The sequence below is a fragment of the Typopeltis vanoorti genome, chromosome 23 (assembly GCF_054136105.1).
Source record: "Typopeltis vanoorti isolate ZY-2024b chromosome 23, IOZ_Tvanoo_1.0, whole genome shotgun sequence".
In the NCBI taxonomy this organism is placed as follows: Eukaryota; Metazoa; Arthropoda; class Arachnida; order Uropygi; family Thelyphonidae; genus Typopeltis; species Typopeltis vanoorti.
In genome coordinates, this window is record NC_143571.1 from 22351898 (window position 1) to 22377442 (window position 25545).

Sequence of the window (25545 nt, forward strand, 5' to 3'; positions counted from 1 at the left end):
GATCTGCAACCTTATCTTTCACGAAGATAGAATCTTCGTGAAAGATAAGTGACCATATCAGCACTTTTTTTTTCGTACATTTAAGTGGAAATCCATTGTTAATCGGTACTGACAGTTACCATGATATTCGTTTCACTTCGGAGTACAACTAGAGCTTCGAAGATGGTTCAAGCGTGTAATCAGTGCAATCATTCTTTCCTGGTGTACAGCGAGCAGCAGATGATGTCAACTCTAATAGGGAGGTTTTAGTAATTCCTCCAACGCTTTTATATTAATTCGTTGTTTTAATTATATTGTGCGTCATTTGGCTTGGTTCATTTGCTACTGAATTTTGATATTGAACAAGAATGGAGCGATAATGGAATACGTCTCGGACACTTCCCAGGAATCCACTTCAAAGAAATAAATTAATAAATGATTATTTACCTTAGCTGTCCCTTTATATTTGGTTAAAGAGAGTATTCAACGGTGTTTTTCAGATGAACCCATCATAAGTAATCAACTGATATATTTCTCACGAGAAAGAATTCTAAACACCTCCATATTAACAAGGTCCTAATAAAAACAATACTGCTGATCCTCAAACAGAAGTTGAACAATGAAAAAATGCTCTACGATTCATCATCAGATAGAATATAAATTTTGATATTTCTGCCTTTTAATTCTTGAAGGAGAGGTAAAAAAAAAGGAATAAATTTAACAACTGTCAAGATGAGGCAACATGTTCACATTAATTAAAATCCGCTGTCGTGTTCCACATGTGGTGGAGATATCTCCCGTCTTCCGTCTACCAGTTGCTGAGGGAACATTTTAATTACATCTTCAGTCGCCAGGAATACTGAACAACCGGATGAATTAATTAGGTGTCTGACTTTCCCCTTCTTTCTCAAAGGCACGCCTTTCTCTCCGTACTTGTTAGAATACGTCTGCGATTTCTCTCGCAGGTGCAGGCCTTATGTTTCATATCGGCAACATACCGAGCTTGGGAAGGGAGGGAGGGAGGGAAAAAAAAGCGCAGGTGCCCAAGTTCAAAAGAGAGAGAGAGAGAGAGAGAGAGAACTGTTTTATGGTGTGTGCTGTGAAAGACGCGATGTACCAAGGCTCACGTGGTTATAGAGGCGTGACGATGAACGAATGTGCGCAAGCGATGTTGCGTAACTGTCAACTTTGCACTCCTCTCTTCCTTTCCCTTCCCCCCCCCCCCCTAGGGTCCCTAAGGACATAGATGTGGCTTTGTTGAGCAAATATATCTACAAATGTGGCGTAAAATGATAGCATTTTATTATTATTTTTAGCGAGGTGGTAGTGCATTTTGTAACAAGGGAATTTTTATGGTTCCATGATAGCTTCGGGGCAGGGGTGTAGCTATTTAAAAGATGGGAAAAATCGTTTTTTTTTTCTTTTTTTTTCTCCTGATAACTAACATTTCCTGGATGGAATGGGTGCGGGTGTTTTGCTGAACCAGGTGGTGTTTGTCCCATTGGTATTCTACTGACAACTTCCTGAACTGGACTGGACTAAACAGTTCAGGAAGTTAAGTTCGCAGAACGGTAAACATCTCATAAACGTGAACAATCTTGTTATTATAATGCATACAAGCACAGGAATTACGATTTTATTTGGTATGTACAACTTTTTCATCTTGTGAATCTTTTATTCTAATGTGCAAGGAGTTTAGGACTCGTGTGAAATGAAAAACTGTAAAGGATAAATGCGTCCTGGAGTAGATAGCCATTGTTTCAGGTCGAATGAAAATGAAAAACATCAGTGGTGAAGTCAGAATAGACACACCAGTCATTTCTTGTAACAGACTGAACAATAGTCTTTTTTTTTTATCATGAAAACCTCAAAACCATTGTACAGCTACTGCTGGCAAATGCTCAGAGAAAGTTCGCTTATTGGCATCGAAATTAAGATTTTTTTTTTTTTACGCGCCACAAAACTTAAGAAATTGGTCTTTAGTGGTAGTTCTTTGTCTATTATATGTTTGCAATTTTTGGAGAGCGAATCTACAAATAAACAATAGGCCAAAATCAAGCTGAAAAGTGTGTTGAAAAACTAAAAATGTTAATTCTCTAAAGTTGTAGAAGTGGTTAAACAGCATGAAGTAATTTATTCATCTGTTGAGCTGGAGGTTGTAGTCCTAAAAACAGTGTAGGGAAAGGCTGTTCCAAAGGACGAATGGAATGAAAGAGAAAGATGAGAAGTTGGTTCAGTAAGTTTGAAGAGGGGACTGGTTCTTGAATCAGGAGTTTTGGTGGGTTTAAAAGAAATTGAGGAAGTTTGGCGCTTTTCTTGAGTATTTTACGACCAGTGCCCATAAAAGGATGGACCTTTTTGAGAGAGTGAGTGGAAAACATTTGAGAGAGAGAGAGAGAGAGAGGTTGCCTGTAAACCAAACAACTGGCTTCTATATGGCATCATTTTAGGGAGATTTTTGTTGCAGCCCCATTCTAACTATAAGAACAATATTCTAAGGTTGGGCTAATCTAGAAAGGTTATAGTATTAGGAGTTGTACCGCGAGAAGTAATGTCTGGAATGGAAGAGGTTAAACCAGGTTTTTTGGAGGTTAAGGAAGCTAAAGATATGTGTTCTAGGAAAGCCTGGAGGTGTCATCCAAAGAAGACAAATCTTATTTTGATTAATTGGATATCTGAGTATCATCAAACTCATCATCAAACAAGGGTCCTCACCCCACTCTACAATAGCAAGACAGAGTTTTTAGGGCACAAATTAAGAAAGATTTTAAAGTCCTCCAACTTTAAGATTCTTCCATATAGTTGATTAAATGAAGGAGAGGAATGCGGCCCACAGGAGAAAGAGCTTTGAGCTAAGGTATAGGATACTGTGATAATCTCATATTGGTGGGAAAATATGCAGAGAGGAACCCAACTGCCATCATACGTAATTAACAACCACAGAGGAAACAGGTGACCCAGTTACAAAAGATTAACATGTTAATGTGCTAAGTAGATGGGTTTCTATGTCAGACATGATAAATTTCCTGGAAACGTTTAGACACGAGTCTCTTTAACCTTTCCGTTGCTTGCGACCAAGATGGATAAAATTGGCCAGAAGATCTGTTACGGAGCTAGAGTGGTATACATATTCATGATCGCTAATTAATTTATTAAATTAACTAATTAGTTGTCAGCCCGCTTAGCCAAATGGCTCTTCCCGTTGTTTTCCAAACAAGAGGTTGTGTGTTTCCATATCATTCTGATATGGAAACGCCCAGTATGAGACAACTACTTTGCTTTATTAAAAAGTGGCTTGGAAAATGAATTATTCTCAATTATTCGCAATTATTCTAAGCTACTTTATTAAAAAGTGGCTTTGAGAATAATTGGTACAAGAAACTTGTCGATATCCAAGTTATCAAGGATTCTTCTAATGCCTTTGGGAATCCAGTGAACATGCCAGTGCTGGCTACTAGTAAAGAGGAATATATGAAGTATTATTTCTTAATCCTGAATGCTGCATAGCTTCTCCGGAATTCAAAATTTAAAATGCCATAATTGGTATTAAAAATTCAATTTTATTTATTTATTTTTTGAGTTACATATTTGGGTATTGTATTTTTATTGTTTGAAAATCTAAAGATTTAAATGCAAATTTAGAATCTTGAAAGAGTTCCAGATCTAGAATTAGAAAGGTTTTTTATTTCAGAATAAAAGAACCAATGTTGCAAAGGTTTCAAGTAATCCGTACCGTTGATGCACTTCGGTATGATGAAAAATGAGGAAATCATGTTTGTAGTTCTGCGTATGTGTTAAATGGAAACTTTAACTAAATAGAAGAGAATAAAATAAGTAATTTCGTCCCTAAATTGTTTTAAATTAGAAAATATCACATTTCTAAAACCAAATTAAAAGTGTATTAAATTTAAATATTGGACAAGTGCTGGTTAAAATAATTAATTTATTCAGGATAGCTAAGCGAGCTGTATGTTCTAGTTTAGCTATTAAAATAATAGCTAAACTAGAAGTGTGACCATTAAAATGGTCAAATTTTCATAGTGATCCAATATACCAATTTCTATTTAAACTTCATCAAGCCAGAGAAGATTTTTTTTTTTTTTTAGTGATAAAAGCAGTCCAAATTATACCGGAAAAAAGGTTAAAATATTATCCTTGTAAATTGCTTTGGTCCTAAAAATATAATTAATATAAAAAGTATTATCTTTTAGTATAACTAAAATTACTTCACTAAAGAACACCTACCAAACAAGTTATACATATTGAAATGAGCTCTTATAATAAATTACATACAAAATACAAAATAAATTACATACAAAATATAAATACAAATTATTCAGAGTTGAATTTTCGATTGCGATATTTCTCTAGAACTATCATCATCTCTCAACAAAGTTACCATAGGGTTTATCGAGTTTTACCAAATTTTGACCCCATTTGGGGGATTATGTGCTGGAGAAAAACACACACACACACACATACATATACAAGGCTTGACAAATACGCTCGCAGACTGGATAAAACAGCATAATAACCTCTTTTGAACTTTAAGAAAATACAAAAGAATATGCCTAACGTAAGGGAACATTCTAGTAGCAAACGTATTTTCAAAAAAAAAAAAAAAGCAGTTTTGTTTACTGTATTTATTGACCTCTCCTGCTCGGAATGGTTCTCACAAAAAGAAAATTATCAAATATTGACTTATTGATATATTGTATATTATTTAAAAAAAATATATATAAATAAATAAATACAGACGCACGCGCAGCCTAAACAATCGAATAAACAGTTTTTTTTTGTTGTTGTTATGTTGTTGATATTATTCTTCTTGCTTTATATATATATATATATATATATATATATATATATATATATATATATATATATATATATATATATATATATGTATATGTATACTAGGAGGGCTCCGCCTCCCTGACGCCTACGGCGCCCAATTTCCCCGAGTTCCGGACTGGTAAGCCGGTTCTCCTTGTATTCTGATGACTCAAATTTTGAAGACTCGACACTCTGGGTAGCCCCTGAGTTTCGAAACGTTACTTGACAAAAAATGTGACACAAAAACGTTACAGAAAAAGGCTTATTTTATATTATAGGATATATATATATATATATATATTTTGGCAAATTGATTATGGACAGGTTTTGTCGCTTGCATTATCGAAACAGGACTAGACAAATTATCTAAAATCCCACGGGCCATGAAAAAAATGTACTAGCGCTATACACCGCCATTAAAAAAAAAAAAATGAGATGCAATAAATCAGTTGGAGTTCCATATGAAAAAGTTAATTAAAAGTTAAGTGGTTTGGTAGATTTGAAGCTGGGTTGTAAATGAACGTCAATCCATAGCTGCTTGTATTTTTTTTAAGAAAATGGAGGAATGATGCTTCAAGCAAGTGAAGAAGTAGTTTATATTGCCAATGTGAATTGAGACTCGCGGATTCCGAATCCCAAAATTTTTGGTCGAAGAATTTCCAGCATTTTTTCTTTCCCAACTAATTTATGCTTGTTTTACCTAAACATTTGTAATGACAATGATATCTTCCGTCCTGAGAATTCAGTAAAAATAAATGCATGAATAAATACATTTTAATTATTTTAAATACTCAACATTCGATCACGAGGCCTGTATAATCTCGTGGTAATTTCCTCGGGGCCATATCAGCTGAAGAAAAAACATTACAGGTTCGATTCTACTCACCGGCTGCTGGAATTTTTACCCCCATAAACTTTCGTCCTACAGATTCCCTAGTTAATGGAGCTCTGACTTGGAATAAACTCGGACTTTTATCCCCTTTTACATAACATAAGTGAGAATGAATCAAATGTGGACGATGATAAGAAATGGTGACAAGTTTCGTACAGATTTTCAAAACGTTAAGGCTAAAAAGAACTGCCTTTTTCCTTTAAGAAATTAAAAAAAAAAAACATTAACAGGTTTTATTTTTATCTACTTGCATTCATCTCAGAAATTGTTTATGTTAAATTTAGACAATTTAAATTGATCCTCTGGGGTTTAATTGGTAGCTTATTAATAGGATTAGATATCACAATTGGAGAATATTTTTTCAACCAGCCTAAATTATTACTAACATTTCTCTTCTGTTAATTCTATTAAATAATGAAGCACAAAAGATAATTTTAAAATAGCGCTATTATCTTTGTATATGTAATGTGAAGTGAATAAATCATCAGAAAGAGATTATCATAAATAAAAGAGATTATTTATGTTTGATCAGATATCATCTTATTAATTATTAATTAATTATTAATTATTGATAATTAATTATTAATTAATAATTAATTAAACATCAATTAAACCATTATTAAATTTATTTGTGCTGATTTTCATTGATGTATCCCATTCTGATCACCAAAAATTTATAATATTATAAGCACTTACGAGTGAATACAGACTTTTTCTCCTGTGTGCTGGTTTTGTAGGTTAAATATAAATAAAATAAATGAGTAAATCTAAGCGTTAAGAAAAAATAATCATATATTGTCAAATGTTAATTAGTAAAAACAAAACACATAAAAATAGTAAAACGTATATTGCAAATTAAGTTCTTAATGACTCCGAAGTTTTTGGGTCTTTGAATTACAAATTCTTTTGATATCAAGCACAATATTAGAAAGTTGAATTCTCATATTTGGTGTAGCGTCGAATCTGTTCCTGGACTTTGATTTGGTTGCAGCATAATATGAAAATCCTGCCTCGCATAAATATGTCGTTGTAAAAGGAAGTAAAACAAAAATAGCTAGTTTTGACACGCTTGTCCAGAAATCATTTATTGGCAGTTCCTTGTATTTTTGTTTTAAATCAGAGTCACTAATTAAGTCAATTAGATTTTCATAGTCACTTGCGCTGAAGCCTGCTGGCTTAGCTGTCACTGTAAATGGATTCAGAACCCAGGAATTGTCCTCACTGGATTTTGGAAAATATTGCAAAAGGGTTGATTGCAAGTCTACGTTAGATACTTCTTCATTTCCCACCTTGCATGAATTTATTCCAGTCAAAAATTCATGCAAGGTAGGAAAACAATCAAAATTAATCTGTTCAACCGTAGAAATCCAGAATTGCAACTTCCTATCAAAAGATTCAATTTTATCTCTTGTATTAAAAATTGTAATATTCTTTCATTGTAATGATAAGTTAATTTCATTGCACTTTGTAAAAATATCTGCCAGATACGCAAGACTCATCAACCATGAAGAATTTCTTAATAATTCAATAAAATTTTGTCCTAAATTATGTGACATCAAGAAGACCATTAACTCACTACGAAGTTCAAAAAGCCTCAATAATGCTTTTCCTCTGGATAGCCATCTCATTTCAGTATGTAATAAAAGGGCGTTATGTGCACTACCCATTTCATCGCACAAAATTTTAAATAATCTGGATTGAAGAGGTCGAGATTTTACATAGTCGATCATATTTACGGCTTCATCCAAAATAGTTTTTAAATATGTAGGAATTATTTTTGTTACTCGTGCTTGTCTATGCAAAACACAGTGACTTTTGGTGGCTTTTGTAGCTACTTGCAGGATACGTGTTACAACTCCCTTCATCTTTCCTACCATTGTTTGAGCACCATCTGTACAAATATCAAGACACTTCTCCCGACCGATTTCCTGTTTTGTAATATAATTATTAATATAGTTGAATATATCTTCTCCGGTAGTTTTTCTTGTAGATATTCGCACATGAGTAAATCTTCTTCAATACTTTTAGCAAATATATAATGAACAAACACTAGTAATACAGCGAGTCCAGCGACATCTGTAGATTCATCCATTTGCAATGAATATTCACTGCAGTCTAAGTCGATGAATTAGCTCTTTTTCTATGTCAGCAGAAAGATCTTTGATGCGGCGTGAAACAGTATCATTTGATAATTGTACTGCATCTATTTTTTTAGCAACCTGCTCGTTTATTATGCATGATACAATGTCTTTCACACAAGGCTTAATGAGCGTCTCACCAATTGTATGAGCTTCACCATGAAGTGCAATGCGGTAACTCACGCGAAAGACGCCTCTGTTGCATTTTAACAGTTGTAGCAATTGTAGCCATTTAAAGTTTAGATTTTTCTAGCGAGTCACGTCGTCTCTTAAAAAAATGTATATCTTTTCCTTTGTAATCAGTGTGTTTCGTCTCGAAGTGCTTACGAAATTTAGCTGGGGCCAAAGAATCGTTTACTAGTATTTTATTACATAAAACATCAGGAACATGTGTATTGCCAATACACGTAAATCCATAATTTAAATAACTTTCATGGTACTTCCGTTTTGGTCTGTTCTCGGACGACTCTTGTTCTTTAATATTAGCGTTTGAAGAAACCACAGTTTGCAATTCCATATCTTCTCCAATCATACGAATAGATGTGTCAGCAGAAGTACTTGCTCCTCCTTGTGTTAAAGTTCCTGTCTTTAAACAAGAATTCATGGGTATTTTTTTCAGTAATATTCAGATTCCAATATTTGTCAGAGCTGTAATAAAACCAAATAGAATTGTGTTGTAAAGGTAACTTTAGTATGAAAAACAATAAGATTATAAATAAGAAATGTCGAATAATATAAAAGTAGGTGAATAATGCAAAATAGTAAAATAAAAGACTGCAACACACAAAAGTAAATATGAATTGTAACAATACTTTAAGAAAAGTACTGAACCGTATCAAATAATGTAAAAGCAATTGTAATAAGAATGATTTGATAAAATGTTCAGTAACAAAAATTAAACACTTCGAAATAAATCAGATATTAATTATAAAATTAGTTAAAAGAGTAAGAAGAATTCTTTTTTTTTTTTTTAAAGTCGCCTCGCCTACTCCCTATATACGGAAATAAAAAGGCGTTAGCTGATTTTTTTTTTTTTTCCCCGAGGGCCCGGTCCCAAGAAATTTACTCGTAAATACCTTTCCAAATTTTTTTAAAGTTCATACATTAACATAAGTATTAATAATTAATTATAGCATAATCATAAAGAGTATTAGTACACTTATGTATACGGTGTGGCATGCCGACAAATATAAATTACATTTAAATTAGTTATCAATCACTGGACTAATGAAATGTTGTAGCATGTCGTAGTTTCTTCAGGCAAACATCATTAAATTACTTTGTGCTGATTTTCATTGACATATCCCATTCTTATCACCAAATATATTTATAATATTATTATAAGTACTTACGAGTGAATGCAGACTTGTTCTCCTGTGTGCTGGTAGTTTTCCCCTCCTTTTGTACATCCTGGAGATCTTCGTAGGCTTCAGGTGGATGACTCACTATCTGTTCCGTCACAAACACCTTCAATAAGAGATTTCTTAATACCAAAATTAAACAAAGTGAATTATCTCTTATTCATATCAGATTTTAACTCTGTATTCCTATTACTTTTAAAAAAATCACGGCACTCTCCGGTTTCAGAACAAGCACTTACACACTGCAATACAAACTTGCCAAGAAAGTATTCAGTAGTAATAGATTTGAGAACCGGGTACAGACTACCTTGATCTTCAATTTCAGTGGAAACATTTTCTTTATACTTCCTTGCTGATTGGTCACTGACATTTGCAACACAGATGTCATTTCCTTCAGTTTTGAGAACAGAGGATACGCCGCCCACTGTTATAATCCGTTTGCAGGTAATTTTTATGACCCGTCATAAACAACGTTATTACCTTTCCCAAATGTTGAAACATTTCGATGTGTGAGAATTAACGATACACAGATGTCAATAGGTGTTCTGGGTCTGAGCTTTTCGACATATTCACGAATATTATTCTCCTCGGAATATTTTTACTATAAAATATTTATTCATGAAAAATGCTTAGAAAACTAAAATGACAAATTTCAGAACTTCTCGCAGAACACCTATTCACCTTCACAGTTTGAGAAACCCTGGTCTAGACGATTGCATAAGCAATTGGATGCTGCATTCTGTTGTAATGGTGGAACCTGTTCAGGTTGGTTTGGTTTTGAATTAAGACCAAAACAAAAGCTACGAAACTGTATTGTCTACTAATTGTTCTTCTTGCCGGTTTGGGAAGAAAATCTGTATGAGACCATCTAACTCGCCTTCAGCCGAAAAGCCCTTAAAATGTCTTTAGTTCCAGGCGGGATTCGAAGCCATTTCCTTCTCACCAACATCATCAATACTGACCGAAGTCCTGTTCAGTAGCATGAATTGTCATTGCAGGATAAGTACTGTCACGAATCACTTTGTTACTTACCCAAATATTTCACTGTTATATTTAATGAAAGAAGCACTTGGGATAAAATAAAGATGACACTATAATTATTTGTTACGAAGAATACAAGTAGATTACTAAGAACAATAGGCGATATCTGCGAAAGGACAATTTTTGCAACTTCCTGTTGCCAAATCGATTGTTACCTTTCCTTTAAATAACTTGCACAATAGATGCTCCGCGAGATCATCTTAGCGTTCTGAGCAGTGGCGGCTCGTGGCTTGAAATCGTGGGGGGTGCTGCAACTTTCGAAATATACATACACACTGTAAGTACAGTGTATATGTGTTTGGATAAAATATTAAAATTATGGTAAAAAATTAAGAAAAAAAATTAAACATGAAAAAATATTGTTTATTATCGATAAAATTATACAATTTAGTATAATTCAAAATTACTTAAAAATAAAATCCATTATCATAACTCCAATAATATTCTGAAATAAAAACTATAACAAATGTTATGTCTTTCATTGTAATGTCCAAATATTTAAAGAGACGCAGTAAACACGATAAGCACTACTAATACTACTACTGGCGCAAACTGCATATAAACAACAGTGGAACTGCGCGACGGACAGTGCCGCATTACGCTAATAGCTCGTATCTCACTATGACGTGCATATGCTTGCGCGCATAGCAATATGGCACTGTGGTAAACACAGTGCTGCTAGCGTCCTCCAAAGTGCTACAAGATTGATTTTTATTATTTTTCATACAAAATAAGAAAATTATATAGCATAGTTGATGATAAAATTAAATATTACAAGTAAATAATAATAAATTAATAAATATATTTATATATCGAGAAAAATTGGGGGTGCTGCAGTTCCGCAGTGCCTGTGTATTGCCTCTGGTTCTGAGCATGCATTGTCAGTTGTAAGGGAAGAAAATTTTAGAGCTGTTAAAAGAAGAAGAAAAGAGGAGGAAGGTATACTGGACCGGTTCACATAAGTCAAAAGTCTGATTAGCAACGAGACATTGCTAACCTTCGAGCTTCTTTTTCGATGGTTTCGTCTTTGTTATTGATTTTCATTTCTTCGAATTGCAATTCATAGCTATGATTTTTCATGCTAATTTTTGAGCAGCTGTTTCGCTTTGCATCGTTTTATTTTTCTTGGCAAATATTCCTCCGTATGAGTTCTAGCAGTTTTCGAATTGGTGAATTCCACCACTTCTCTCAGTCAGTCTCTTTAAACTCTCAAATGAGAATGCGAAACAATAAAATAAATTGTGAAAATGCAAATATGTTTACATTATTTCTTTAACCCTATCATTAAGAGAAATCGCAAAGAGAAGCACAAATTCCAAAAGAGAGGAGGGGGGGGGATGAAATAAAACAAGTGCACTGTGAAAGGAGCTTTGATTAACCCTTAGTCGTAGACAAAATGACTATAATCATCACCTCACGTGTTTGATTGGCAGGACGAGTTAGACTTTAGATTTAAAAATCAACGTTGATCACTATTTCCATCATCTGACACAATCTTCTACTCAAATTACGCAAAGAGGGAGGGAGGGAGGGAGGAATCAACTCAGTTCAAAAGAGGAACCGTTTTAGTCAGGACCATAGCTTCTGGGATGTATCTATCTGTCTATCTATCTATCTCTCACTTAGGAGGGGGGGGTAGAAGAGTGCTTCTACATACCGCATCGTTTGTTCGCGCGAAGCGTCTGACATGACGGAGATGGATACGCCTTACATTTGTACAACACTTGCCGATCTAGTGGCGGACTACATAATGTCAATAAACACTGTCTATTCTGGTCAATAGCAGCTTTCAGGCAGATAGGGTACTCAAAAGGGGGGGGGGCATTGGGAGTGCGGAAGAACTGTTTCCTTGTACAAGTAACGAGCATCGCTTGTCAGGATTCTGCCAGTGGAAAAAAAAAAAAAAGAAAAAAGAGAAAAAAAAAGAGACGAACCCATTAATTTTCCCTAAATAAGAGGCCATCCATCAACAGAGCAGAGCAAGGTGTTGGAGAAGCTCGAGGCGGATTCCATGAGATGCTGACGACAGTCAGACCGTGACGCTCCCAAAACCGCGGCCGGCACGTTAACGCTGTGTACATTTTACGCATGTGCGAGTAATTAGTCTCTGTAACATCCACTACATTCCTCAAGAACTAAGTAACGCTTTTTTCCCCTGTACTTTCTTGTTCTCCCCCCGGTCTTTCCTTCTTCTTTCACTCCCTAGTAAAAATAGGGGCTATTAGGTAACGGAGAGATGAGGTTGTCTGCACCTGTGTCGTTATTAATAAATGGTTAGTAAAAGTCAGACCTCTCTATGTCCTCGTGCCGCTGTCACACCCTGCTAACGAGGGAGTCGACTAGAGACACAAGTTAGGCCTTGCAGTGAGGATGTGAGTAGCAGTCTTGCTTGTCTTCTCCCCTTCCGTGACAGCCACGACAGATGACTTATCACTAAATGCGTATCGGCCCACCACTGTTTTATTTAGAGACTGTCTTAGGCACTGTTTATTTGACCGACTTTGTTCGCGAGGATGGAATAGGAAATATTGCATTTTATCTCTTGGTAATCACTATTAGAATACCATCTGTGTGTTAAGTTAATAATCCAAACAATCAAGGAATCTCTTTTAAAATATTTAACGAAGTAGTTTTGTGTAACACGTACAGCAGCGGAGAGAGAGAAGCCATTAAGTTTCTTTCACATAATTTTTATTCGTTAGTTTTTCTGGCAAATCGAGATAATCAGAAAGCATTGTTATTTGCAAACAAAGTCCTATTTAAAAATAAAATCTTGAAAATGTTATCTGATACAATAAAGTAGATCTCTTGATTCAGTTGATAAATGGTTTTTGCTAAATTTAAAAAAAAAGTTTAAAAACCAGTAGCAATAAAAATTTACTTTCTTCGAACCACATAAAAATATTGGTTCATTCGTTTTGATAATTTATAGGAAGAAATTGATTCTTTTAAGAAACGACACGAAATCTCCACAGTGCATATTGAATAACGCAATATTTGATCAGTGAAACCCACTCGGTCAGTTAAATTCTGTTCCTACATCCTTATGCTGGTGGTCTTCTTCCAGTCAACAGGCATCGGACTGGAGGAAACTATCTAGGAATGAGTTAACGTAGGTTTGAGTATAGCATCCATATCCTTCAGAGGAAAGACCAAGCTCCATGTGGTAGTCGACAGCATTACGTGATAAATGGGTTTCATTATCCAGAGTAGAATCATCACTTTCTTATTCGAATGCTTGAAGCCCCGAAAACCATGTTTGGATTACAAAACAATGCTGGATTTAATTGATCTCATTTCTTCTGGTATTTCTTCCCATTTCTTCTAGGAACGATTGTTTCAGTGTTACTTCGTGCGTCATAGAGAGATCCAGCATTTGTTCTTTTCAGGATAAAGCTTTAAAAATGGGTATTCTCCACACTGGCCGATATGTCTGACAACAGAATAAGAGATTGAATCTGTGAGAGCAATTTAGGGGACTCAAGGATTTGCTAGCGAATAAGTTTTCTAGCAGTAGCATTGCTTTCCATGTATGCTCGTAGGGAGTAAGTAAACCTACTTTTACTCTTATTATTATCATAAAAAAAAAAAAATGAGCGCATGACTTCAACCTCGAATTTTATGTCGTACGGGAAGGTCATGCATATTAATATTACTACATAAGAATTGCAAACTGTCCCCTGCTTGTAAAATACCAAGTAAACCTAGTAACTATTCTAAAGTGTACTAAAATCTAAACTGTAACCCCCCCCCCTCCCCTAATAAAATATGCTATATTCAGAATTCTTATTTTTGATATAGCGGCAGTGCAGAAATACAATTTTTAGCGTGGAAGAATGTTGAAACCTCGACCACCGTCATTTTATACAAGACTGAATCGTATAAATGCGGAAGGCATCGGAGTCCAAAACAGTAGCACACTATGTATGTGTACGTTGGCCCTATTTAGCTTAATCTAAATCCATTATGACCTTCCTTTAGTGAAGAAGACTCAGCTGGAGAAATACATTCAGAACTTATAACATGAAAATGTAATTAGAAATAAACTTAAATATTTTAAATTAAATTAAAACAGTTTTGTTCACAAATTAAAAAAAATATCGCGGAAAAATTCCTGCATTTTAATGGGCTGTGGGCAACAGATATTATATTTGAATTTTTCATGAAAGTTTCAAATTTACCAAGAAATTTTGATCGCGTTGTGTGTGTATGATTGAAGAAACTTAAATGATTAAAAGCCGAAGAATAACATAACAGAAAAAAAAAAAATTACTATTTGACGCACAACTAGTTTCGTCTCCTTAGAAGAATTCATCGGGTGCATAACATGAAAAGAGAAATAGAAAACATATACATTACAAGAGGACAACAGGTATGAATTAAGTTACAAACGGATTGCAGAAATTTGAAGACGTTCTGGATCCCACAGTATTGTTGAGCATGTTTACGTGGATATGATCTCACGTACAAAGTTGGCTGGCTGAGGAGTAACAATCAGAGAGGTTATATAGCTCAGGTTAGTGGTATCCGGAGAGTTCATCGAACGACAAATCGTCGAAAATGCATTTCATCGAAAAAACAATTCACCGAAAATTTTAAATTTTCGAAAATGTTATGATAAAAGTGATTCATTTAGAACAAAAGCCAAACCGTGCATACGGAGATAGCAATGCTACTTGAATAGGAAAAATTATAGAGCAATAGAGTTTCTTATAGTCGTTCTTGTCCGATAACTGTTTCATGTTGTTCATGGGACTGATTTGCCTGTTTCCGGGAGGAACAGCCCAGCCATCTCCGTATTATGCCTGCTAACTTACCTTTAGCTGAACAGAACTGATTAAAATTATGCCGTCGTAGATGGGATTCCAACTACCCAGGTCTTTCTAACTAAACGGCTTCGTTTATACCGACTAAACTACGCAGTCTCCATTATTATCATTGTTGCTAGTAGTAATATGCGACTTCAGTACAGCAATTATTATGGAATGAATTTTGCTCAGATTCGCTATTGAAACTCTAACAAGAAAATGTCAAACCCTTCCAGTTTTCAGTTCAGCTATATTCGGGGCGACAAAGAAGTAACGTGTCCAAATTATGTACTGCATTACAAAAACTCTCTGACTTAGCGGAATTAGTAGAAGTTGCCAGTACAAAGAAAGTCTGCATGGTTCAGTTTTTGTTCTAAATGGATCACTTTTATCATAACATTATCGAAAATTTGAACTTTTCGGTGAATTGTTGCTTCGACGAATTGTCGTTCGATGAATTGCCTTTTCGATGAATTTTCATGGAGCCCACTATCAACCCAGATCTCTGACTTCAAATTTTCAGCAATGAAACCCCCCATCAATAGAATACACTGAAACTTTTTCAATCCAAAGTGAAGAACTCTACGCTTTGGATTGAAAAGTGTAGAGCACACCTTTGGCCACACCTTTGACTGACCACAATAGCAGCTTATTCAAATCGTCCTTCAGGACTCTCTTTGGAATGTTCAGCCAGTTTAATATGATTTTGTCTTCCGTACCAAGTCGAAAAAACAATTCACCGAAATTCTGTATACAGTATATATAATATAGTATTAATATAAAGTATATATATAACGTATGCTTTATAATTAGTTTAGATTATTTTAATGTAATTTAGACTGTTTATCTTTTTTTTTTTACAGTAAACTACAGATAACGCTCACTATAAAAAAATCTGTCGCAGCGCCAACTGTTGGCCACTTTCTGAAACAACTCATTCAATACCTTTGTTTTTTTTTCTTTCTGGATTCCTCTTTGACTCATCTTCTGCCTGTCATACTTCCAGTTGCCAGCTGTTTTCTTGTGACAGTGGAATAGAAAAGTCGACGTCATAAATTAACTTAAACGCAGAAAAACTTAATTGTTTCCACATTTTCCTGAATGCGAAATGGAAAGAACTTCGTTAAACATGTGGTCATCTTTCCGACTCTCTCAGACTGCTTGTCTCCGCTGGACATTCTTTACGGGAAACGTGTCTCTTTAACGGTGGGGGGAAGTAGGGAACGGGAGATTCCACAGCGGCAGTGATGTGACGAACGCCGCCAACTATTCATTTTCTTGCTTGACAACCGCAGGACTCATCTGGGAACGAGGAATGTTACCACCCACAATAACGACGGTTGTCTAATACAGAGAAGTGATCGCCACAAGTTTCGCATATTCTAAAGCCTTTCAAAGCTGACATCTGTTTGTATCAAAATACGTAATTTTTCACATCCTTCTGAAAAATAAATGAAAATCCACTTCTGAGCCGTAGAATTGATTCTTTTTTTATTATTATTCAAATAATTTCTATATTTTAAAATTCGGATACACTTAACAATTCATTTTTGAAAATGCTAACAAATTGATGAAATTAATTAGACTTTTATTTTCCTAACGTGGAGGAAGACCTCTAGTGGCGATATTCTGTATCAATGTTTAGTACCTTTAATTATTTGATATTGTTGTCATGAATGAATAATAATAAAATAAAATAATACAAATAATAAAATTATTAGTTAATTAAAGCGATTTCCAGCAAGATAGCTAATCCCACTTACAATTTTTGAATCCTGCTTGAGCATTTTTTGATTAATTTTCTTTCCCCACCCACTTATTTTTATCACACGATTTAATATAATTTTACTTTGTTATCGCTTTTATTTTCCTGATGTGAAGGAAGACCTCCAGTGGCGATATTCTGTATCATTGTTTAGTACCTTTAATTATTTGATATTGTTGTCATGAATGAATTAATAATTACGTAAATCCCTTCCAGTATGTATTTATAAAGCATGTATTAAAACGATTTTTCACGCATGAAATAAGTGGAAATCTTTGATAAATTAAAAACTTTCACTTACAGAACACTTTGTTTAAACGTTGAAATATTTTTACAAATGACATGGAGTGATTAGCTTACGTCACTTTTAATAATTTTCTCGAGAACTGGAAATGAAAATAATTGTGATTGTAAGGCTTAACTCGTGTTGGATAAATGTATTTTAGAATGATAAAAAATTCATGGGTTATGGACTCATATATGCAGATCGATTACTTTAATGACAAAAATATTAATCACTCGACTATTTGAATTTCATTTGGCTTTAACTTATAAGTGAACTGAGTTTTCTGGCGCCGGAGTAATAAAAATTCATAATCGATTTCAATAGCAAAAGATATTACATAGAGAAGGTATTTTCATGTTACAACCACAACGATGGGATAAGTGTCTGGTTGGAGAAATAGAATTTTGGAATAGTATCAATACACTTTAGGTGATTTAAATATTTATCGTGTGTACGCGTACACACACAGCGCATATATGTTTTATTTTATTTATTTATTTATTGTCACGTATGTTCTTTGATCCTTAAAAGCTCAAAAATTCGCTCATAACATAGCAGAAATACAATTATTTCGAAATATATCGGGATCATTTGGATATTAATATTTTCCTGTAAAATATTCAGGAAGATACGCTTTAAAAAATATACTGATCCAATCTAGCTCATAAACCTTTAGCACATAGATGGGATAAGGATTAGATAATTTTTCAGACTATTTTAAGTCTCCAGTAAAGCGGGACAGTAGACGCACATAGGGCAATGAATATCATCTTCTTCCTAAAGACATTTACAGACATCCATGCCAGAGTATTTTGGTTGGGAATCGGAGGACACCATCAATTCTCCAAACCATCCCAGAGCTACGTCATCACTTCTAAAAAAAAAATAAATCTTTCTGTTTCATTCATTCAGTTTCCATAACGAAAATGCAAATCTGAATGGACAAAACTTATCTACTGGATATTATATTCAGATCGTATGAGAAATTACAGTTATGAGAATAGTGCTGATAAATGTTTCGTGGAAATTTTAAAGATACATAAAATATTTAAAAGAAACTATAAAGTAAAAAGAGTGAGAAAAATTTTAAAAAGCGCAGAAAAAAAAATTAAATTTTTCTGTGCGTATATATTTCTTTAAAACCAAGTGGTATTTTAAGAACGTTTTTACTTTTTTTTTTCTCTTTTTTTATTTTACTTTTTTTATAATAAATAACTGTAAATTAGTTCGAATACTGATGGGTTAATTAAATCGGCTGCAGGTAGTCAGATCAGATATAGAATATTTTAATAAAAATTCATTTTCAGGATTTAGTAGCTTGTAAACGTTGAATGGTTAGCTTGTAAACAATGTAAATATTTAGCGTGTTTTTTCAGTAATTAAATAAGTCAAAACTTATTTGAAATTCAATTTATTTAATCACATGAAATTGGAATTTCAACAAATTCCAATTTCATGTGATTTTTCCTAAGAAAAAATACGTGTAAATGGTTCTAAAAAAAATAATTTCCCATCTCCAGAACCAGATTGTATATACACCATTCCCTTTTATATATATATATATATATATATATATATATATATATTAAATGCTCAGTAGGTATTATTACGTGACACCTCCAACAGGTTATTTATGGAAGGGCACTCCACACAATGCACAACCTTGCCTTCAACACTGTAGTCGTGGATTTTGTCTTGTGATGTAGTTAGCTATTAAGTAATGTAGACTCTACTCTGATTAATTTTTCATCTACACATACTACACAGCCAACTACTGTTTTCCTAAGAGTATACTGCTGTGTTTTTGGCCGATTTTTCTCTATACGGAATAAAAAACATAAATTTCCAAGAAAAAAAAAATCCCCCCCCCCTGCATGAAATAGTTTAACTCACTTTTCCCTTGAAAAGGTCCATTTAAAGAATTCCCCTCGGAATGACGAGTATCAAAGGTCTTTTCCAAATTTTTTGTTGTAATTCTTCCAACTGTGTGTAGCCGAATATATATATATATATAGTATACATATTCTACCTTCTCAAATTTGACAAAATTAGAATAATCTATAAACCATTGTATGGATGTTCACTTAATTTAAATTAACGACTTTGAATCCCTTTATTATTCCCGGGTGTTTGTAGTACAGCTTCAGTGTTGAACCCGATCATTTGGAAAGACCAGATGCACTTCGGTTGGCAAGAAAGAACATTCAAAAACACATGAGATACAAACACCCAAAAGTATTTTATTCGTCATGCATTGAAAATAACGAAATCTTGAAAAGTCGTTTACCTTAGCTGCTAACTGAAAAAAGTCAGAAAGATGCTTTGAATGCTTCAACTAGCCAACATCTTTTTTCTAGTTATTAACAAAAACCAGTGACAACTCGCATGACATGATGAATTAGTTTTTTCTAACAGTAAACGAAATATATCCAAAGAAATTTTATCACAGATGGTAAATGATTTGCTAGCGTATTCAATGTGAAGACAGTGCGATTATTTCACACGCCAGACAGTTTTCAGTTGACAGTCGAAGAATGTCACTTATATCTACGTAACATCTTCATTTTGGACATTTGACTTAATTTAAAATGTAATACGTTCCAGTTCTCGTCTAATCTTCTAGACCCATTTGCTTCTTTTTAGAAGATAAAATAAATGCAGTTATTTAGTTTAACATGCAAGATTTAATTAAAAAAAATTTAAAAAAATACAACAAAAGAATGCATCTTTCCAAGTACCATTGAAAGAAATATTCATGTTGAAATTGTACATGTGAATATCCCGAATTTCCAAAGCATTCCTGGCTTTCGTTAGCGGAATAGTTCTGGTTAAGAACCCTTTGTTTTGTTCACTGATTATTAATTCAAAGGTTAAAACATTTCAGGAAACTTCTCAAGTACACAGAGTTATGCAGATATTCTGTTATTCATGCAAACTTAAAAAAAGGGAGGGAGTCAAGCCCATCCTAAATAAAAATGGAGAGAATAAATAGAGGTTATTCGCGGCTAAATGACACGATTAGTTGAATGCTTACAGCATAAACCTTAAAAATTCTGATCGGTGAGACCCACTTATCGATACTGTTCTATATAACAATTAACAGCTATTTTCACAACGTGTCCCGATCGGAAGTGGATTCGTATTTATGCCTTGTGCAATTTCTAACCAGTCTGTCATGGAAAGGGTAGATACTGATCAACCAAATGGGATTGATGCCAAGATGAAAGATAATGTTTTCATTCTCACCTGTGTTTAACGATAAACGAGCACTCTCTCTCTCTCTCTCTCTCTCCCAAAGAATGCGCTCGGTGTAATATGAATCGTTGGCTAGTGTAGCCATGAAAGCTATAACAAGCAATAATGTGCTGCGATTTATTTTGATATAAAAAACTACCCTCTCGTAACAATTTATATCGATAATATACTTCAAATTCAATTTGCAGAGTTATCTACAACCTAGTTTTTGTAATTGACAGTGCAGGCGTTGGACACTTGAGTTACACGCGTAAAATATCGAGTCACCAAATTGCTAATAAATGTTTTTAAATTGTGAAGGCACACCCAAGGTCGCTGGCCATTAATAAACCTCAGTAAATGCGTGTGAATGGCTGATTATTCTCATGATTGATTTAAGAAAAATTAATAACTCTATTAATAAATAAATCAATGATATAGCCATTTTTATGTGAAATAACTCGTTACATCCAGACATGGTGATTTGCCGATACCACCGCAATAACTCTCACGTAATGAACCAAGAAAAAACATGCTGGCAAGCTAAGCTGATTGCCGTCAGCCCATCATTACCACCATCTGATGTCCCTTGTCGATTCTTTCTCTCATTATAGCTTTTTTCGTTGGTGTATTAGCGCCCAATATTTCTTGTTTTCACATTATAAAAGTGACGTCAGCTGACGGTCGTTTGGTGATTTCCTTTCGTTAAAGCTGTCGATGTTCAGTGTTTTACTTCTTTGCTATGTTTCACGAAAAATAAGAAGAAAAGCAGAGTAAAAAAAAAGAGAGATTTCTAACTAAATATTGGCCGTAATTTAAACATAATACTAGCCTGATCTCTCTTTAATTATTGTTGTTACCTATCTTGAAGGAAACAAAGTTTTCATTACCCACACATACTTTTACGCTTATAGCATTTTTCACTATTTTCATACGCAGTTAATTGCAACAACAGAATAGCTGTGGGCTTAAAGAAGGCTCCTTTCTTCTCATTACGGCTCGTTTTAACAATTTAACGAGCCCAGGTGGATAAATATTCTATTATGGCTCCACCTACCGGACGAGTTTTTTTATGCGTAAGTTTTTTGATCTTACTAAGTTCTAACAAATGACTTTATAAACGCTCTTGGGAAAGCGATTATTTTAAGTTAGTCTAAATACTTTCAAGTTTGAGCCCCCCCCCTTTTTTTTTTTCATCAATATATGTTATGTTGTCTTTTGTATTCAAAATGCCATCTTACGATTACTTGAAAGACGTTTGTAAAAGTTATAAAAAATGATGGTATTGAGCGAATGAATTTACTATAGACTTTTTTATTATTATTATTATTTCGCTGCCATCGTGACAATGATGCTGTTTCTATACAGGTACGTTCTAATTGGCTTTATACGTCAAATACACTACTCGGTCAATGTTGATACATCGAAGTTTTTATATTATTTTATTTTAATGTTTTTCCCTACTTGTTTAAAAATATATTGACTTTTTTTTTTTTTTTCTAAACTTTCCGGCAGTCATGCAGTAGATTGTGATATCCATTTAGCTTTTATGTTGAATGTTATATAACTGATCATGGGAAAAAAACGTTATTTGAACAGCTTATAACCAATTTAAAATATTATGCATCGTGAAACAGTCTCATAAGAAATGTTGTAAACGGACTTGAGTAACTTAGAGTAGATATCTCAAATATAAACAAAAGCGCAAGAATTTACTTAGATTTTTGAATTGTGCAATGATCATTGCTTTAATTAATTCTATTCTTAGAAATTTCACATCTATTCTTTTATCAGGAACTTCGTTTCATTAGTTTTTAACAGGTTAGTTTAATTATAGTAGTTCAATCTATTTTTCAGTTAACGATAAGTTAGCCGATTTCATACAGAGATAGAAGAATTTTCCTCCCACAAAACAAGCAGTCGGCCAGAGAAAACACGCAATTACAGACAAAAATACTGTACAGTTAGTAATAATTATTGTAGTGCGGACTGCATATTGTGCATCAGATGGTATATCGCATTGTGTGATGTCTAATAATAATAATAATTCCAGTTTAAAATGTATGCCATATAAATATACGACTAAAATATCCTTTTTCCCCCCCATTCTTTTTCCCTCCGATTACAGTGATTTTAAATCACTGTAACAGTCTGATAGATAATATACCATGGCTTATGTTAACTTTCTTTTAAACAGTTTGTAAAGGCCTTTAAAAAAACTGTACCTCACTAATGTATAATTTAGTTGTTCTATTCGCCGCTGTAGATGATATACTTGAGTAATAATAATATATTGATAATAACTACACTTGGTAATATGTATATTACTTCATTCTTTTGTCGTTTGTTTAGTATTTGTTTAACAAATTTAAAAAAGTAATGTTTAACATTATGAACAACTCTGTAGACTAATCTAAGAAACTTTATTTATTTGCATAACAGTTGCTATAAAATAGCATATTTTTATCTCAATCCAACCCGTGAAAGTCTGCAAAATTTCTACAGCTACAATGCCGTATGTGGACAGAAAGGTAATAGGAAACGAGATACCTGTTGATGTTTTTATTGAACAGCTGAAGGTTGTAGTCTTTGAGCAAGACAACATGAGGACTGTTAAAAAAAAAAGAATAGAGATGGATAGAATGAAAGAGGAGGAAGAGTATTTAATTTGTAATAAATTTAGTTTAATCCTTTATCCAAGTGTGAGCAAACAAAGTTTGCTCCTGAAAATATTTTCAGGACTGGGGTAAGGTAGTACAACACCGGACAAACGACAAATACCTAGTAGCATCATTCTACCCCTAGCATCTTTTACCCCAGTCCTGAAGATATTTTCAGGCACAAACTTTGTTTACTCACACTTGGATAAAGGATTAAACTAAATTTATTACAAATTAAATACTCTTCCTCCTCTTTCATTCTATCCATCTCTATTCTTTTTTTTCTGTCTAACCAAGCGAAAAATAAACTTTCAGTATTTAATTTGGTTTTCAGCAGAGCATTACTTGTGAAAAAGATATGGGAAAGGCATGAAACAGTATAGAAAGTCAATAAGAAAGTGTTGGAGGGAATCTCTGTGTTCGTGTATATATATGTGCAAGAGACAGATTAATAGAACTGCCTTCTCCATCGCAGCATCAAGTACTTTTAGGGAGGTGTCCAAAACCTCGTTCTTCTGGCTGGTTTACCTGTGTGAGGGATTTTAAAAAAATCCCATGTTCGAGAGAATAAACCCTTCCACTTCGTAGGAAAAATTGAAAAGGTGATAGGGAATAACTGTGAATTTTGTGGCGCAAAGTTTGAAGAGAATTGGGGAGATACTTCCAGGATCAGAAGCCCAATGTATCCACCATTCTTCTGATTTCTTTCCACGAAAAACTAGATGAAACAAAAAGTTCTATTGGTATTGTGAGAAGTAATTGCCGAGAGTTCACATAAGCAGAAGGTTACAGGGGAAGAATGGTGCTACTAGGTATTCGTCATTGGATGATGTTACGATGCCATCATCGTAACATCATCGTAACAAACAGGCTGAGTGCCACGCAGGGTTTTAGTGTCGAGCGACTTGTGATACGCTGAATTCTTTTCTTGGTCTGCCTTGCAACATTTTTTGAAGAACCAAGGCCAATAAAAGAACCAATAAAGATTTAAGAATTTTATGGTGGAATAGGGGATGAAGGCCTTACGTACGGCCACAATTATTTTCGTAATTCGTTTAGGACTTCTTCTTCTTCAGTATTCTACAATTAAGCAGGTTCTTCTTTTAGTAGCAAAAAGTTTTCTTCCACTTTCTTCTGTTCTGAGCCTTCTCTTTCAAGTTTTCATATCATCTAGCATTGTTTTTCTTACTCTTCCTCTGGGTCTTTTTCCGTCTATTTTTCCTTGAATGGCATCTCTGATTATTCCATTTCCTCTCAGGATATGTCCAATCCAATTTCCCTTTCTTCTTTTTATTTTTTTAACAGATTCCTTTCTTCTTCTACTCTTTTAAAGACCTCTTCATTATTTATTTTATCCATCCATTTTATTTTTTCCATCCTTCTCCAAATCCACATCTCGAAGCTTTCCAAAATTTTTATTTCTTCTTTCCTCAATGTCCAGGCTTCAGCTGCATATAAGACAACACTCCACACATAACATTTTATTAGTCTTTTCTTTAAATTTCTATCCATTTTACTTATGAATAAATTCCATTTTCTATTAACGGCATCTCTTCCCATCGCTATTCTTGCTTTTATGTCACTTGTACATCTTCCATCGCTGCTAATCACACTTCCTAGTCTTTCAAGACAGGGGAATTTCAATCAGGAGAATGAAATCAGTGACAGTTTTCAAGAGCAGAAATGACCGGCTAGGGTGTATTTTGAGGGAGAACTAATTTGGAAATATCAAAGGTATAGGCTTAGGTCGAAAATTATATGACAATCTGGTGGGTTGATGGAAAGTTTCTATTAGGTCATTACTCACAGCCAATATTTCAACATCGCTTCCATTTTTGTAAAAAAAAAAAAAAAAGGTATAGTACTGGTGGAGGGAAACCAGTTTGCGTTGTGGGCATTGAAGAGACCCCAATGAAGATAACCCTGTTGTTTGGGTATTTGAATGCTAAAAAAATCGAGCTTCAGCAATAGATAATCACAAAAGTTAGGGTGATTATTCGAAAGTGGAAAGATTTTACGACAGATTAGATCAAAAAGAGGGACTTCCAAGTTTGACATTCTCTTCTATGAGACATTAGATCTAAAGGAACACAATTGCTGTCCTTGCATCTAAAGGAATCGTGTGCAAAGTGAAGATTGGAGTTGTGCGGAACAGTAGTTGTTGAAGTTGCCAAAAAAATATAATAAATATGAAAAAAATAATCATAGTTTCATTATGTCAATATTTATGTGATCGTATTCTACAATGTTTTCTGCTGAAACTGTAGTACTAATTTTGTCTATAAATTATAGAAGTCATTTTTCATTGTTCTTGTCAGTATTATGCATTAGATGAAGTTCAAGTTTACAAATTATATTGATAAAATATGAAATCTGATATATTTAGGGATGTCGAAGGTAGCTTGTATTACGAAATATTTAAAAATGAAATTTTGTATTTTTGAGCAGATTTAACTTTTAGTGTACTATATTTACTGATGCGGATTTAAAATTTTGCGGTCCCAGCGTATCCGTTTTGCTTTTTCATATATCTGAATGGAAAATT